Source organism: Rhinolophus sinicus, linkage group LG09, assembly GCF_036562045.2.
Source record: "Rhinolophus sinicus isolate RSC01 linkage group LG09, ASM3656204v1, whole genome shotgun sequence".
Lineage (NCBI taxonomy): Eukaryota > Metazoa > Chordata > Mammalia > Chiroptera > Rhinolophidae > Rhinolophus > Rhinolophus sinicus.
The window spans coordinates 13321263-13340409 of NC_133758.1; the positions used below are offsets into that span (position 1 = coordinate 13321263).

The 19147-nt window shown below is 43.8% G+C and overlaps 1 protein-coding gene across 4 annotated transcripts in view; it reads right to left on the minus strand.

Annotated features, from left to right (window-relative positions):
- NEDD4L (NEDD4 like E3 ubiquitin protein ligase) overlaps positions 1–19147 on the minus strand; it is a 309137-nt gene that overhangs the window by 218518 nt on the left and 71472 nt on the right. Inside the window, exon 1 of one of the 4 annotated variants that reach the window (XM_074339908.1) lies at positions 14139–14160. The exons of the other annotated variants lie outside the window; for them this stretch is intronic. The gene's annotated coding sequence lies outside the window, so the exon portion shown is untranslated. Of the gene's footprint in view, positions 1–14138; positions 14161–19147 lie in introns of those variants that run through there. 4 annotated transcript variants of the gene reach the window in all.

The window sequence follows — 19147 nt, forward strand, 5'->3', positions numbered from 1 at the left end:
TCCCATCCCCACCCACAAAGCCTAGTATATAATCTATCAAACTTGTTCCTACAGTAAAATAAATCTCAAGTTCCAACTCAAAACAAGATACTACAATTTACCTTTTCCCTTGTGAATCTGCCTGGTCTAGGTAACTTTGTATATTTGATCCTCTGTTTTTCACAATGGCAGCTGATCTCCATCCCAAAATGGTGACATCTGGGTTGGAAAATAGTGTTCTTTCTCCACAAGGATCCACTGTGACCCCAGGGTGCCACATATACCAGCTGTTCATGTGGACAAGGAAGTCCTGAGCCAGGGACTTGCACATCTCGAACCTTCTCCCTTATGCATTTATCAATTTATGTATTTACCTTCCGTATTCTACACAACGTTTATCCCCCTCGCTATTACCCATAACACTCGCAGGCTTGCAGTCCACATTCCCCGGATTCAAAGAGATGATCGCTATTTTTTGTACCATGGAAATATCTAAGCTGTATATGTCAATTAACTTCAGTTGCTTAAAAACAAACAAACAAAAAGAAAACACAAGTAAGCGAACATATATAGAAAGTGTTCACAGTGTGCCTGCTACACAGTAAATATCATTGGTCTTCCCATGTTCACCTTCTCTTCCTCCAACTACAAGATAAAATCCTGTTCCATACGTTTGTTTGAAATCTCCTACAGAGTCCTACCCTCCCATATTCTAGTCATCTGCAATTCTTGTTACATCCTGTATCCTGTCCTCTCCACCTCTTTCACCCTAATTCCTACCCTCTAAACCTTGTCCCCTCTTCACGCCATTGGTTCCCTGACCTTACACTGCTGCCATCCCTCCTGACTTTTATCTCTTTCACTCAGTTCTCCACTGTGACCTGCTAATTACACATTCAACAAAAACATACTGGTGACTATTATGCTCAAGGCATTGTGCTAGCAGACAGGAGGCGTACAAAACTGAACAAGATGCAGCCTCCTCTGCCCCTCTGGGGCTTACAATCAACTGTGGAGATTAGATCTACACATACCTAAAATATAATACAGGAGCGGAATAGAGACATGCGTTGTATGTGGTGACAACAAAGGTACAAGACGGAAAACATGTCCAGCTGGAATTCATGACGTCAGCAAACAGCCCAACTCAGAACCATCCACTGTAGCTGTTCACCACCGTCAGCCCAACATGTATTATTCTAAACAAGTGGAAGTCTGAAGGATATTAGTACCGGAAAAAACTGCAGAAACATAGGATTCTGCACACCCTAAATTTCTCAACCTTTACTAGATCAGGGCTATTATTATACCAAATAGAAAAGTTAAGAAATGGGAAGAATTAAATGATGACCTTCTAGAGTAGAATCGTAATTGTAATGCTCAAGATGACTAACTTTCATAAATTGTGTTGTGTGGTTTTAAAATATGTCTACAAATTCTTGATAGTTCTCTCTTCAAGAGGTGGGACTTAATTTTCCTCCCTCACCTGGGACTTAGTGACCTCTTCTAATAAACAGAAGGCTGAGGAGGTGACAGTGTGTGACTTTGCAGATTAGGTAATAAAAAGTATTGCAGCTTCTCTCTCTCTCTCTCTCTCTCTCTCGCTCTCTCTCGCTCTCTCTCGCTCTCTCCTCCCTCCCTCCCTCCCTCCCTCCCTCCCTCCCTCCCTCTCAGATCACTCCCTCTGGGGGAAGCCAGCAGCTGCCATGTTATGAGGACACTCAAGCCGCCCTATGAGAGGAAAGGTCAACATGGTGAGACATTGAAGCCTCCTGCCAACAGCCATGTAAGTGAACCATCTTGGAAGTGGGTCCTCCAGCCCATTAAGCCTTCCAGGGACGGCAGCCCTGGCTGGCATCTTGACGGCAACCTCATAAGAAATCCCTTCTTGCTATATCCTAGTAATGATGGTGGCATGCATCAGAACCACCCAGCAAAGACATTTGTTATTTCTTGACCCACAGAAACTGTGAGGTAATAAATGTTTATTGTTTTAAGCTAAGTTTGGGAATAATTTATTTATAGCAGTGGATAACTAATGCCCATGGAGAATCCAGTGCAATAATTGGAGTCTAATGTCTCTCTTTGATAAATTGAGATTTTCCCGTGTATTAGAAGCAATGGTTTAATACATGGAAAAGACAACAGTCAAAGACTATAGCCTGTGCTGTCTATCATGTAAAAAAGCATAGCATCTTTAAGGGAGAATTAACAGAACTTGATGACTTGCTCAATATAAGTGCAACAACTGTGTTATTTTTAAGAAGTTTGGCACCTGATGCCCCATAAGTACAGTCAATATTTGAAACTGAGACAACTCCAAAAAATTTAGGATACATGACCTTAAGTATGAAACTTTTTTATAATTCCAGAAATGACAATAACATTAGAGAGTAGCTGTGAAACTTACATTTACCTTTAAAACCACTTGCATCCCTTCTTTGTTCCACAGACTCGTTCATGGAACCGCTCATAGCAAGGTGGTCCCCCACCAGCTAGCAGAACCGCAAGTGTCCCTTCTTCCAGAAGCTACTGAGCACCTACCGTGTGCCCACCCTATGCAGTCACTATTCATGTGTGGCAGCTTGGCTTCATCCTAAGTCACCTGCCACCTCCTTAGTCCAGATGTCTCTTCTCTATTGTTCCAGTGAGACCTCCCCATGGACCGATGGATCAAACTGAAACTCCTCTTCCTGGCACCGAAGGCTCATCACAACCTGCTTTACTCCCGAACTACCTGTGCTCTTCACGGTGACACAATTCCCTTCTTCCCTGACCTTTCCCACACAGCACCTCTTCACCCCCAGTGGTGTGCTCAGGTCCGTGAGTTAGTTATTCAACCAAAAGCGCTTACTCTGTGCTGAAAGCAGTACAAGGAATAAGGAATCAATAAGACAGAACTCACGCCCACAGGAATTTACTTTCTGTGCATCAGGAGCACACACACACACACACACACACACTTACAAGATGACATAGTTAAGTTGAATAACAGCAACGGATGGTATCATGCGGCAACTCAGAGGAGGAAGAAATTAATGTACCTGCGAGGGGTGGGGACAGGGAAATAGGCCAGAAAGTTGGGGAAAGCCCCAGATGAGTAGACATTTGAGCCAGGCCTTGAAGAATGAGGAAAAGGGAGGAACAACCTTTCAGACAAAAGAAGCAGGAGGGCGCCTCGAAATGGGCAGTCAGTATGCGGGGAGGTGGGGAACGGGAAGAGGTGCCTGGATCTGGCTTCGTCCTCTGTGCTGTGCAGGGCAAACACGTTTAGGCATGTGAGTGACAAATTCACTAATGACAGGAGCAGAGAGCAGACTGAAGGGGAAGCCAGTTCAGAGAGAGGAGGGTAGGGGCACTAATGCCGGCTGCCACTCGGTCTGGCAGATGGAGGACACGGGACTGGTTCCACAGCTATTCCCGAGGGGGACAGCATGGCTTGGTGACAGACTGGCTCTGTCCTGCAAGGCAAGAGAAGACATCAACTCAAGTGTCCAGTTTCAGTGTTAGTGGGGGCGGATGCTATTAAATGATAGAAAATAAAGGAAGACGAGTGGGTTTGAGGCTAAGGGAAATAAAGAACTTGGGCTTCTTGAGCTGAGGTTACCTTCCAGTGTGCAGGCAGAGAGGTCAAAGAGGCAGTTAGAAGCCAGAAACCAGAGCTCCGTCCAGTACAGAGGTCAGAAATGGACACCCAGTGTGGGAGGCTTGGCGCCTTCCTCTGGCCCGTCCTGCAGACTGACCATTTATTCTGGCACTTAAATAATAAATCACTGTAGTCTTTTTTTCATTGTAAGTCAGTCTCATTTTCTCAACTGAACTCTATGGCTGCACTGTCTAATATGGTAGCCACTAACTACCTGAGTCTATTTAATTAAAATCAATTAAAATTAAAAGTCAGTTCCTTGGTAACATTAGTCACAAGTTCAGTGCTCAATAGCCACATATGCCTAGTGGCTACCGTATTGGTCAGTGTAGACGGAGAATATTTCCATATTCACAGACAGTTCCATTGGACAGTACTGCTCAAAGGCATGCAAAAATGCTACAGGATTTGAATAATCTCTTGTGAAAGGAAGATAGGAAAGAAGGGATGGAGGCTGAAACCCCTACTTTTAACACAATTATAATGTAGAAGAGTTAAACTATGGACTTCAGCTATCTGGCACTAAGATGGATTTTACTGTAATCACATGTTCTAGGGTCAAGATTTCCTCTGAAATATTAAAGACTGTCATGTAAATTAAGTATCCATAAATTAATAGCTGTGAAGTCTATCAAAGCAAATACTGTATAGTACAGTCTTCCTGCATCGAGACATTTTAAAACCCGTTATACAAATAAAGGAACAGCGGCGATGGTGACTTTCACAGAGTGTGACAAAGATTTGGGAGTTTTCGCTAAGTCCACTATAGGTCAAGAGCATAACGAGGTGGCTAAATGTTGCACAGTAGTCACAGAAAAAGTATTCAGGAGGTAAAAGAGGTAAAATCTCAACAGGGTTTCTTACTTGGTCCCTTTGAGAGAATTACTGATATTATTGGGAAATATTTAGACGGAAAGGGCTGGTAAGAAAAGGGAACTAAACTCAGAAAACTGAGAACGGCTGACGAATAGGAGTGGCCAACATCTAGAAAACTACATCTTTAGAAGGAGCCCTGTGGAGTGAAGACAGACCAGGCCCAACGGGCAAACTGAAGACGACGGGAGGAAGGCCTTCTGACCAGGACATCGGGCAGACCAGCTGCAACCGCATCCACTTGCTCCAGAAAGGCAAGGTGGCTGAACGTTAAATAAATTCCAACAGAATCACATCAGAGCACCCATAAGATTTCTGTCAATTCTAATACAACAGGTCCTCAAATAACGCTGTTTTGTTTCCTTATAACATTGATGAGACGCCCTAGGAACTTAACGCTTGTTTATATCAGTTCGCCTATGGTAAAATTGGTTTTGTTATGTGCCACTTGGTGGCAGTTCCAAGAAGTTATAGATGACTTGTGAGGGCTTCTGTGCCCATTCCGCACAGCTGGCACTGAATCAGGCAGGGTTCCTCATACCCTCCCCTCTACCCTTACAACTAAATAGTTATTGTTTTGACCCATGCCTTAAAAGTCCTAGTATTACATTTCTTTCTTTCAGTGACAACATTACATGTCTTTGTTGCTGACTGCTGAACAGAGAAGAGCCATGGCAACCCAGGTGGTCATCCCAAGTTCTTTGCAGATATCACTATTCCACATCATTTCACCTGGAAAATACACCCCTGAAGAAGAGATGGGGAGCACATGGGCTTCGGGGTTGGTGGTAGGTTGAGGGGTTAGCAGTGGGTAGTGACTAGGGCCAGTGACATGCTAAGGGACAGGCGCGTCCCCAGGGGCCTCCCATCTAACACACAAGAATGCAGATTCCTCCACGTGCAGGTCAATTTTCAGAGTGGCTCTCAATTAGAAATGTTAGATCTTCAAATGCCAAGAATCCACAGTAATTCAGTGATTATGGGGAGGGGAGAGAAAGGTGCCACTGAATGGTGTCCATGAAATGAATGAGCTGGCAAGAGTTCCAGCTTAAAGGACATGGCCACTCTCTTCCACTAATTAAAAATTCTCTTTTTACCAGAAGAGTTGGTAAAACTCCATGTAAAAGGTCTTCAAAGAATCCATTTATCAATGGTCTGTTTGTTCCAAAACTCTAATCATAAGACAGGAAACATTTTTAAATTCCCACAAGATCACTAAGACAAGAATTATCTTGTGTTTATAGCTCTAAAAATGATCATAGTAAACAATGGCACTTTGTTGAAAGCCAAAAGTCCTAGCTCCAGATCTAAATTCTATATTTTTCATGGCACTCAGAACTCTGACCTCTCGCAATGAAGTCAAGTCTGGGTTTCTGGGTGGAATGTGTAGTTTGACTAGAAGGAACTGGAAGAGGTCTGGGTTTCAGGAGGCAGAGACTGCCAAGGGCCCCAAGGAAGACATTCGCGGGGTGCACTGGGGTCCCAGATCAGGATCAAGGAGGATCAGAAGTGTGGCTCATGTCAGTGTGCCAAGGGCTCCCGCATCTTGGAAAAGACACACATGAAAAAAGCCGGTAAATCATTCTGGTGTCAAGTTTTAGATTTTACAATGAGAAAATGGCATGTTGCAGGGCTCTGAAGGACCACGGACCGGTACCTTTACTCTGTAAGCCAGTTGGACACATGCAAGTTGCAATCAGCCGGAAGGCTGCAGGAGCGCAGAACAAGCGCTTAGTCGGATTACTCCATCACAGGCTGTGCTGATCTCCCCGACAGAAAGACTCCTCCCACTGCTTCCCAAGTTCAAAGAACAGTACCAGACAGAAACCTTCCTTCGCTTCCACTTCCTGTGCTCCAGACTGCCCGTCTCTCTTCTATTCCCAGGCTCTGTCCTGAGTGTGCGACACAACTGACAGGTTTTCCCTCCACAGATTGCAACCCAATTCCAAACCTGCCTCCTGGAGATCTCACCCACGTTACCTGCATTGAAACTGTGGACGTTCCCAAACTCTTCAGCCACACAGTTATAGATCATTTCTTGGTTTGCTCCCACAAATACCTTATTCATGACTGGCTTAATCCTCAGAAGGTAACTATTTCTAATTCCTGGCTCTCACACCCAAAGATGAAACAAGACAGCAGATTATGGGGGGGGGGGGGGGGGGACAAGAAGGCCAGAGAGCCACAAAGCGATCTCTTAGCTTGCTCAGCACTGTTTTCCTAGATTCTAGCAAAGAGCAGGGCACCCACATGTTTTTTGTGGTTTTTTTTTTTTTTTTTTGGGGGGGGGGGTTAACTGAGTGAATGACATCAATCCAAGGCCAAGTTTTAGAGTGAATTACTAAACATTCTGTGAGCATTTACAAAAGGAGCCACAATCTACAGCTGAGGTTCGCTAAAGAGTGAGTCACTTGCTTCCTTTTCTGGTGAGGTTAATCGCTGCATAGACTCTGGCCAAACCACACTCTAGTCTTCCAGACAAGATGACCGTGTGACAGTGAACTGACACTAAAGCTAAGCAAGAAGCGGTTGGTTGCACCCAGCTGCCAACTCCTATCCAAAGTATAATGATTAGAAAGCGCCAGGAAGGTCTCAGGGGGTTACCTCATGGGGCTCTATTGTTAGCTCCATCCGGGGCAACACTGTGTCAGGAAAATCTGGATGGGGATATTGATGGCGGGCTAATCCAATTGGTGGTGGATATGCACAACTGGATAAAATGTCAGATGACTGGATCAGAATCCAAAAAGACTTCACCAGGATGGGTGATGGGCCAGAACTCCCAGGATGGCATTTGATAGTGGCGTGTACACTTAGCTGCCGGAGTTCGTGCACAAGAGAAGGACAGAAGAGCATCAAAAGTGGGGAAACACCTGTGAGGTTGTATTTTATCTCAAGCTCAGGATTATGACCAAGTAAACCACTTGCATTATGCAAAGTCCAGAGCAGGAGTGTCACCAGACTGTGCCCTGGGCCAGCATTATGTAGAAACCCACGTGGCATGACTTACTTAGGAGGGAGGTGGGTGTTGTTTCACTTGGTTTTTTTAAGCCAATAGAACAAAATCCAAACAACAAAAGACTAAACAACCATTAAGAAAAAAATGAGGATGTCCTCTATGTACGGGCTTGAAAATTCAAGACATACTGTCACACGAAAAGGCCAGGTGGGAACATGTGGAGTATGCTATCCTTTACATAAAAAGGAGGAAGGAGATGTGCTCGTATACACACACCAGTATTTGTTTGCATGTGCATAAAGGAAACTCTAGAAGGACACAAAACTGGCTGGTTGTGAGGACAGGAACCAGGTGGCTACGGACAGAGATTTTTGAGACAGACAGGCAGACACACATACACACAGACTTCTCACTGCACAGCCTTCTGTCCGTTTTTAATTTAACACCATTTAAATGTATTAACAACTCAAAACATTTGTTTTTAAGTAGCCAGGATTGTTAATAAACAAACAAACCAGACATCACATGAAGACTTAGGAATGTTTAACCAGGCCTTTTTATTTAAAAAAAAAACAATACAGATTCTTTCTGCAGGAAGGGAGGTGGGGGTGTGTGTGTGGCAGAATCAGTCACTGTATGTTATGCGGCTGCAAAAGGCAAACTGCAAGCAAGGAGTGAAAGCTGCAGGAAGGCAGATGCATCTTACTGAGGGGAAGGAGATTCTAGTCATTAAACCTCCTGCTCAAACAGAGCAGGTGGCCTCCTGAGTCAGAGAGCTGGCTGGTGAGAACCGGCGAGAGCAAAGGCCGGCCACCTGCCAGAGATGTCACTGAGGGAGGAAAATGAACCAGATGGTCCCCCCATCCCCTCCCAACTCTAAGATGTGATCTTAGAAGACCTGTACCTGAGGAGCCAAGAACCCAGTCTGAGGCGATTTATGCAAGATTACACACTTTCAGTGTGTATATTATGTAACTTCTCTAAGGCAAAACCGAGGAATAATAATTACAATCCCCATCTATCTCCCAGTGAAACATAAAAGATGATGCATAAATCAGAATGCTTCCTTAATTGCAACCAGTTTCAAAACATCATGAATGAACTAACCAATAGAAATAAGAGCGTTCATAAACATTTGCGGGGTGGGGGGCGGGGGTAAAAGGGTGGGGGGGAGGGTCTCATTTGCTGTTATTCTACATCTTATTCCAAAATGGATTTATGGTGGCTAACTGGCTCTAACAAGAGATGTAAAATTCTTCTTATGAGGAATAGCAACACTTCTGCAACGGTTGCTTCTGCATTGTCCTAAGAGACAACTGGAAGGGAAGGACTAGAAGAAAGAGCAAGCGGTTACTGGATCAAGGAGTGACTGGAGCTAGCCTGAAGGCTGCAGAAAAGCTAAACGGAAACAACACAGAAAAGCAAAATCAGCAACAGGAACAAGCGAGTTGAGACAAACCTCCCCTAGGGAAAAGCTGCAAGCAGAACTGAGCGGTCCCATTAGAAAGCTTAAGAAGCCACGCCGCCCAGTGCCACAAACCTAGGAGAGCTGCTGGCAACCCCAGGACAGCACATCACGGGGTGACAAGGATAATGGGATTTGTGCCACCCTTGATGGCCAGAGGCCCACAAAGCAACCCCTTCCTTTGAAGGCCTTCCTAATTCCTCCCGCACCTCCTGTCATCTCTGTGGCTGAAAAGCCAGTGGCAAAGCATGAGTGAGGTTCATCTCTAACTTAGCTCCCAGGTATCAGAATCACGTTCACGGTCACTGGCTTCACACTTCAAAGGAGACAAGTATGCCAGAGGTATTGAGCTCACATTGGGCAGAATCACCACCTCTAGAGCTGCGCTTCCTTAAAACGTGCATTAGCAGATTCCACATTGCAGCTGAGCCTCATTATTCAGCAATGCCGTTTTATGACAAAGACGTAACTCATTAATGAGACGGTGACGGAAAAATTCTATTCCTAGCTTACTGGAATGTTGCCGTGTTTGGAATCATGAACTTTTTTTAAAAAAGCAAACTAGGAATCTGTTAAATTATTTTTTTTTTCAGTTTCCTCATAGAAATACTGAAATTACAGGATTTCACCTCTGGACTTTTTTTTTTTTTTAATATAAAACTATCAAAGTCAAGTTTTCTCACTTTTTTTTCAAACTACAAAATAATTACTACGTGGGTGTGTACTGTTTCAAAAGATATTTATAACTAAGTGATACCAGAAGTAAAATTACAAATGTTGTGTTACTTCCAACAGAACACTTTCGGGGGGGTGGGGGGATGGGGACGAAGAATGTTAAGGTGAAGACAGCAGCAGGATGCCAGCGAGTGTCAGTGTGCTAGTTCTCTGAAAGACCATCTGAAATACATTTTAAAATATTTATTCCTTTTGCAGCAACATTTTGTGAAGTCTGATTATTTCTGAACTGTCATGATACGGATTTCACATAATGTAGGAGGGGAGAAATTCCAACATGAAGTGAACCTTTCAAAACTGCTTTTGTTTTTCTACCTACATATGCACACACACGTTTCCTTCCCATTGTCAGAACTGCATCTGAAATACAGGAGGCCCTTGTAAAAATCTGATGAATAACTGGATATGTGAATAATATCTGGGCTTACCGGATCCTGTCCTGGCAGCAGCTTCTGAGAGTTTGGAAAACTGAAGCTTCCCAGTTCCAGGTGGGGGTTGGGACGCAGCAGGTGCTAACAGGAGCTGTAAATGTCACTTCATTCTGCCCCTAGTGGTTACAGCACACAACTCCTCACTGTCCCCTCTGTCTGAAACAAGACTTCTACCCCAAGAGCAGCCGAAGGTCCTATGCGGTCCAGTAAACATACAGAACGGACAGAAGTTCAGTTCCCGCGGAATCGTGCAAAGTCAGGACAGCCTGTGCATAGTTTTCACTTTAGAAAACATCTTGGACTTACGGCCTTTTTTAAGGCCCATATCACATGTCTATTTTTTACTTTATTTTTAAGGGTTATCTATCAAATATTTTATTCGTTTTTCTTTTATTGACCAATCTCTGCTGAATGCCATTTCTTTCTATAATTTGAAAGTCATGTTTCATCTGAATGCCAAGCACTTTGCACTTGGTTTTGACTGTCGATGTTTAGTGATATTTAGCAACATGCTTTTTCCTTTGACTCTTCCAACATGCACGCTAGGAAACACAAACAGCAACCTCTTCCCACTTCTAACTTACATTTCTTCAGCTACAGGCCTCATTCTGTATCTTTTATAAAGCCTCTGTTTTTTTTAGGTCCATCTATAAAGAACCTGTTAGGTTTATGAGGGTAATTTTTTAAAAATTATTATCCAATGAGAGATTGTAGAACCTACAAATTCATTCATCGGATGATAAAACTCATGATATAACCATCCCACCCAAGGGGGAGTTGGAGCCAGACAACCTTGACCTGCTCGTTTGGTGTCCTCTGGCCCCTAAAACCCCGGGGACACAGGAAGGACCTCAGCAGCCCTTCAATGGCTGGTAACAGTCATGGAATGTTGATACCCGTCTTGCCAATTCGCCGCACATTTCCCACACTTGATAGGTGCTAGCTCTCTGCAAGATTCTATGCAGGAAGATGTGCTAAGAAGCCACTGGACCAGCAGGGAGCATCTTCTTGGAAGTACCAACTTTTCTGGAAGTCTTAATGGGCAGGACGGACAGTGGTTCTCAAAGTGTGGACCCCAGACTACCAGCACTGCCACCATCTGGCAACTTGGTGGAAATGCTAATTCTCAGGCCCCACCCCAACCTCCAGAATCAGATTCTCTGGGGCTGGGGTCCAGCGAGCTGTGTTTACAAGGTCCCAGGTGATTCTGAAGCACAATGAAGTTTGAGAAACAGTGTTATTAAATATTAAAGCAAACGAGGGGGTATCCCAGAGTAAATTGGGCGATTGGCACCATTTTTAAAGATTTCTCATTTGCAACTGGGCTGCCCTGGACTCATGTGCAGGGATAAGCTCAGTCCCCTCTTCCCAGCAAAAACTTGGATGGACATGTGTGAGAAGAGTCAGCAACACTTCTGCATGCAGGGGACCCCAGATCTGCATCCCCAACACTCACCCCCTTCGTCCAAGCATCCCAGCCCTGAATACGTCCCGCTCTCTGAGCCAGCAAGGCTGAGAAGAGGAACTGCGATCTACACCAAAAACGAAACAGATTCTCAGTGCTCATCTCAATGCCTCTGTCCCAGAGCCTCCCAGCTTCCTAAAAACTCATATGAAGAGTCACTCCGTGGGGAAAAAACATATACCGAAACGTGATCAAAGGTTCCTCTAGGGTGGTGAGAATTGGGAGTATTTTCACGTTCAGTCATAATTTTCAATCATGTCTGGGTGGTTCTTTATTCTTCTTTTTCCAAAGAGCATGAATTATGCTTTCATAAGAAGAAACTCAAGTGTTTGCATGAAAAGATAGAACGTCTTTACACTGCAACAGATTCTTTTTATGTCTTCCAATATTTACCGAATCTTGCTGCTTCTATCCTGTGGCATAGATTATTTATACTCGATTTCATCAAATACATGAATAATATATTTTAATAACCACACACGCACACACACACACACTCTCTTCCCGTCCTGACCTAGGAACACTCAGGCACTCCTGGCTACACCAGTCTAAGGCTTTTCTTTGAGCATCGTCCCGGCTCCACCCTCTTACACAGGCTCCTCTGTGCTCTCTAATCCCACAGTTTACTTCAAAATCCAGTCAATTCAATTGCTATTAAGACTTGACCCAATAACGTGTCCAGTACTACTTAAAACAGCAGGAAGCCTGTCCAGACTGCCTCCCTGACATATACACACGTGTGCACACACACACACTACACACTACTACTCCTAGCTTTCACAACCACCCTGTAAATTACCATGTTACGGCGATTTCCGTATTTTCACACTGGTTCTGGACCCTCATATTTAGCAACCATTATTTGAGCACCAACTATGCACCAGAGATTTAAATGCTGAATTATCGCAACTCATCTCTGACCTCTGCAAGCAAACCATGATGCAGGAAACATCAAATTACATGGAGTTACAGTAAGGGAGCCTGTTAAAACTCTGAGGAGAAAGAAACAAGAAGAGAAGAAAGAGGGTGGACATGGCAGACTGGAAGCCCGGAGAACAGTCCTCAGTTTCTTCCCTTGCAAGTTTCTCCAGAGCAGAAGGAGCAGTTTGTTTCCCTCAACCTCTGCTCCCACCCCGCCCCCTGCCCATTCCAGAGGGCTGCATGTTCAGGCATAATTTTAAGAATTATTTTAAGAGAGCGTGTGAGGAATGCACGTTTGGCAAAGGAAGGACTCTAAAAAGTCAAGGTTGTTAGTCACCAGAAAATAATACTCAGGAACATTATGAAATCCCATGTAGAGGTTTTGAAAAAGTAGATTAGATTCTAATCTCTCTGCCTAGTTGAGGGGCAGCCTGAACTCCCTAACAGAATCTAAGTTCAAGTTCTTTTGCAGCCAGAGGCTTCCGGATTTACACTGACTTACCTGCGTCAGGGGAAGGGAGGGAGGCAAGACCACAGCGGACCCCCACCCCCACTGAAACAAGGTCCCCAGTATAGGAAACAGTGCCCTGCCTGCCAGCCCGGCCCACCATGCAACAATGGGCAGCCAGCTCACAAAGGGACCTGCTACCAGAAGGAACACCTTGTACCCCTCTCAGAAAAAGAATGGTCTGTGCCATCCGCCTCTACTCCTCCATAAGTAAATATTCAAAGCAATCTAGCTATCTAAGGTCTAAAATGCATTCTGTCTGCCCAAATAATTGCTGCCTGTAATGTTTTTTCCCTTTAAGTACTAGAAACAAAGGTTTCAAACTAGTAGTTAAAATTTATCAAAAACACACAGGTCCATAGCACAGGGTGAATAGCAGGTAAACGGATGTACTGATTGCAGAACTAAAAGGTACCACCCCTTCATGCACAGTGCTGTTATTCAGCTATTTACATTTAAATCTTCATCAAATTCTTTTAACAGGCAAATAACGAAACAATACAAAACCTTAAAGAAAACCCACCTTTCTTCCAAAAACTAATCTAACAATTCTACTCAATATTTAATACTAGAGAGGACCTTACTCGAGTAACTGCACAGAAATAAACTACTATCCCCAGTAAAGCTTCCTGTCTCACTATATCATTTAAGAGAAACATTTCCTTTAGGAAAACAAATTCACAGCTTGCACAGTGTTCATACATTTTTACCATTCATTTTCTTATGTTTACTTCCCCAAAGCAACAGTCATTTAAGAAAACCAATCATGCCCATTTAGACTTGTTCCTAAATAAAAGTTCACAACCCTGAGATTTGAACCAAATCCTTCTAGAAGGAAGTAAGTTAGCTCAACTATGTTAGAGAGGAATTACTAGCTGAAGAATCCTGAGGTAATGTAAAACGACTACGGATGAATTAGCAGAGTTTTTAAATGCCCCAGGAAGGTAAAACCCCCACCCAGAAAAGTCTTACCGAGTGACATTAATTCCTTAACTGTGAGACGCCTCATTTAGGAGAATACACTAATCGGGAAAGGTGAGATAAAGCTGGAAAACTCAAGGGCGTAAGCAGTTCTGAAGAGTATGCGGAAGTCTTGGCTGCCACCAGCGGTAACTTTCCACAGTCAGGTGCTAAGGGGAAAGGTGAGTAACTTTACCTGGACTCCCAGGAAAGTGCATGCCTGTGGAAAAGCGGTGCTCTCATCCCAGCTTGCCACCTGGACCCACCACCGTTCAGGTTCTCAGATCCCTCCAATATTTCTTCAGGAAACCTAATGAGTTAGACCCAGAAAACTCCACCTAAGGTCACATCAGTTGTCAGCGTCTCACCACCTTCAGTAAATGTTTAGAGGTACACCCAGTCTTCAAGTAAACCTTTTGACAGTTCACCTTTTCCCTGAGCAAATGCTTCCTCTTCCGCCACTTTCCGTTGATGCAATTACACAGCTGGTGTAAGGCATCTCAGAAAGGATCCACATTGTTTTACTCAATCAAGACAAACATATGAGGCTCCTTAGATGTGCCATGAAGAGGAATCATTTAGTCAAAGGACATTTAAATTCTCAACTTCTTAGAGCAAACAAATAACAAAATCTTAAAACACCAAAAATATGGATTCACCTTTCTTCTAAGAAAGCTCCAAAAATCCACTGCACATTGGTCCATTCTCACAAAAAAAGCACAAAATTAAGTCAGTATGCCACCTCAGATTCCTATGTTGAGGCCCTAACCCCCTGTACCTCGGAATGTGACTATAGTATATTTGGAGAAAAGGTCTTCAAAGGGGTGAATAAGTTAAAATGAGGCTGCTAGGGTGGGCCCTAATCCAATTTGATGGTTGTCTTGATAATCCATCAACACCTGAGATTAAGGGTCTTCTTATATAGAAGTAATTAGTAAAAATAATCAAAAGTGAGGTTTATAATTTTCAAGCTCCTTTTATGCTGCACAGGAGATGAGAAAGTAAATTCTCATTTCAAGAGTCTTCATTATCTGGGCCTCAATGTTCCTTAAATATATGGCATTAAAATGGTATAAAAAGTCTTTTCTTGAACACAGACTTGGTTAAGCCAGGAGTAAGAAATGAAATACATTAAATGCAGTTGTTTCTACAAAACAGAGTAGAGGCAAGACTCTCAAAACTCCTTTTAAATAGCTTGAGTTTTAAACGCTGCCACTCATAAATCAGCTGAGGTTTACAACGTGTCCGAGCCCATTTGCAAGGCTATTACATTTCAGACAGAGAAATCCATCAATATCAGCTCCCTAAAGCACCCCAATAGGAAGACACACGACATTTCCTTCTGAAAACGGAACAAAATTATAGACATTAAATTAGAATCCGAATTTAAAAGTGGGTAGTTCAAATTCAATTAGAAATGTTGTAGAGGGAAACAAAGACAAAACAGCTGCCTGCTAGTATTACATTTATCTGAAATTTGCCATGACCATAAATCATATGCGCTTTCACAAAATAGGGCAGTACTGTTTTCACAGCCCCCCTGAGTTTTGTCAGGCAGAAGCCTGGAATGCAAGAGCCAAGCCAGGTTTACTAACCACAGGCATGGGTTCTAAGATTATTTCACGTTTTTAATTTGAAATTTAGAAATTGGGGAAGGGTGAGGGAAATTTTTCCAATATTCGTATTAGTTACACTCCATCTAAATGATATGAATATATACACACACATACATGTATGCATAACACTACATATGGTGCATATATATTTGTACAGTAGTCTAGCTAGAGAGAGAAACAGAACTTCATATGACATATAAATTACAATTATTTCTACATGCATTCAGAGAACCAGAGCAAACCATCGCCAAGTGAAGTGATCTAGTACATAAAAGTTTAAAAAAAAAAAAAAAAAGACTGTGGCTCAACTCTTTCAAATAGGACATATTCTGCCTCACCTCCATCCCACCCCTGATGCATTAGAGGAATTTTATTTGTATTGTGTAATTCAAGATTACTTATTTCATCCCATTCCAGCAAACCATAACTTGCCTCTCCGTGACAATACTATACGAGAGTTCATAATTTCTCTAATCTGAATAATGTATGTTGTTTTCTCCCTTAGCTTCATGGTGGAGATAATAAAAGGTGTTTTAAAAACACACCGATCCATCCCAGGCCCCTGTAAGGTAAGGACCCGGATCACCAGCGTCAAGGAGAGAAATCCCTAATCTGCTGATGGCCCCTCTTCGTGCGAATGGACACTAACCAAAGCACCAGCCATTCCTTGGATGCCTGTAATGGGACATGGCTCCTGGCCAAGACCATCACCCCAGACTGTGAACGCTCAGCCCTTCACAGTCTATCAGGAAAGTCTCACTGCTCTCCTCCACAGGAGGAAACTGAGGCCCAGAGGGGAGAAACAAGACTAAGGAGAGTTTGTGATGGGGAATCTGGGCCTCAAACTCCGGTCGGATACAAAACCCATGCTCTGTCCCCATGGCGCTCCTATCAGAATCATCTGTCACCAATTTGACAGCCGTTGGTAGCATGATGAAACCCTCAACACTTCCTCTCAGGCCTCCCATAATCTCAGAAAAATAAGAGACCACTCAAAGCAAAGGCAACTCCACCTGTTTTATCTCCAGTGGAGACATGAGGGGCTGAGGGCAGCACAAAAGGGCTCATTCATTGGCAGAACTTTGCAGCCAAAAGGGGAATGGATGGATTACACAAAGGATGCATTCCTCCTCGAAGAAAAACACTTAAAATACAGCACTAAAAATGGAAAGGAATCCTTTGCTCAGAAATGGACAAAAGAATCCATTGATTACTAAGAAAGGAACCAATCTGATTGGAATTTTTACAGCACGCAGCACCAATCTGCCTTTTTGTAATATGACGAGCGAACATACTGTATATTTCCTCGTGCTGGTGGCCCTTTGTGGGACAAACAGTGGGCTTTTATTAGCTTTGGGAATTCTGATTTTAATCAAGTAAAAAAATTCACCGACCGAAACTTGAACCGTTTCTTGATATTTGCAACCGAATCTCCCTGTTACACATTTGCCCTCCATATTGCAACTGTGTGGCCGCTGTTACACTGAACGCTCAGCCCTTCACTAGATGGAAGCCCTCTGAGACCAGGTGTAGGTACCTGATAACTCCATCCACCTTCTGGATGCCCCAATCCTAGTCCAGGCCACCAAGATCTCTCACCTCGGTGACCTGGACAGTTCCTAATGTGTCCCAGCCTCTGCTCTTGACCTCTTCCAGGACCATGAAGACTGAACCACGGCAATGGAACCAAAACATAAACCTGACGTCAACACCCTGTGGACAACTCCAATTCCAGTCACCCTAACAATCGACAAAGCCCTGACCACCACCTGCGTAAACGCCCCCACCTCAGCTCTCTCTCCATTCCTTCCACCCCTCACTCTGCGCTTCAGCCACACTCTACTCTCGGGGGGGGGGGGGGGTGTCCTGCAAGTATTTCATAAGTTTCCCCCTCTGGAGGTTAGCAAGAAAGCAGATGTATGAACGCAGCCGTTGGGAAGCTGAGCGCCTTCAACAGCTGTCTGACCTCAACCAGATCTCCACGGCTCTGCCGGAGCATAGAGTGACTTTGGCAATTATCAAGTAATGGATGCAAAGGACTCCTTGACTCTTCATCTGTTAGGACCACCACCAGATTCAGGGGTTTTCACTTCCTGCTTTGTTTTTGGTGTTTGCCTGATTTTTTAAAACAAATATGCATTACTTTAAATATATGTTTCTGATTATAAAATTGATAGCATGGATTATCTTCTGAGTACATTATCAGCCCCATTCTCTCTCCTCGTATGTCATCAAAACCAAGTTTCAGTTCATTAAGGATTATGTCCCCCAAAATAAATAACTGAGGGTACTGAAAGAAATGTAACTGAGGGTCTCCTGCTCAGTGAGGGAGAGATAATAGGGAATCCTATTACCCTCTCCTCCCAGCTCACCCCTAGAATACGTGCAGCAGTCTTACATAAAGACAACAAAATAAATGCTCTCTAGTCTTCCCAATGGAATAGCTTAAGTGGAGTTTGCACTGTAAAACGCCCAAGTATACCAACTAACAGTACGTACATTTTGGTGCAAAGGGCTACATGGGCAATCTGAAGGCAGAGCACCGCGGACACAGAATAACATCCAGAGAACGAGTGGACACTGGGCTACAGTGACCTGTGGTCCCCTGTGAAATGAGCCAGCGAGGTCCTCGAGGGACTTGGGCTTCCTGTTGTGTGTCTGCCACACAGCGCCCAATCCCATTCCTCGGCCAAGGAGCAAGAAGGGAGGGGTGAAGGTGCTTATTTCCCACATGATTTAGTAATTTATCCAAAAAAAGGAAGTACAATGGCTTGCTTCTCAGACCAGGTATCAAAACATCAGGTGTGCACCTGCTGAGCCCTCAGCTTGGAGCACCTGTCCCCGGGCCACCCCCAGCGCACACCATAGCACCCTGCACGGCCCTCAAACACCCGTGTTCAACACAGTGATGGCTGGTGGTGTGGACCCCTGTCGTGAACTCCCTCTGTGATCTCTAATTCTGCCATTTGCTCTCTCTGAAAGCTTCATGGAGATACGAAGGTAGGACTAACACCAGCAATGCTATAGCATCAATTTAAGTAGTCAACTAGCTCAGCGTTTTTCAAAATGCAAGTCAGACAACCCGTGGTTATGAAATTAATTTGGTGGATGCTTTTTATTTAATGAAATAAATAGGATAGAACAGAGTAACCTAGCACCACTAAACCAGAAACATCAGAAACAGAAAAAAGAGAAAAGGAGCCAACAGAGACCCCGATATCAGAGAGAAGTAAAGAGAACACTCAGGGCCATCGCAGGAGAGCCCAGGACGGGACCTTGAGAGAAGAGTTGGGGAATATTTTAGCAAACAAAATACCAGGCAGGAAAAAGGGTTGTGAAGGGACAGAAATCATAGCATACCACCTGGGGCACAGTCAAGAGCACTTATAAAGTCACCACCAGGTAAACACAGAAAACCACCCTAACCAATATTATGATAAAACCACTGTCAGATGTGAGAGGGACAGGGGTGTGTAGGTGACAGTAGTGGATCTTTAACTTCCAAAATGGGAATCCAGTTTGAAAATTCAAGTAGCAGCCATGAATTATGTTTAGGAGACATGGCGATAAAAGCTAGACGCAGGAGATA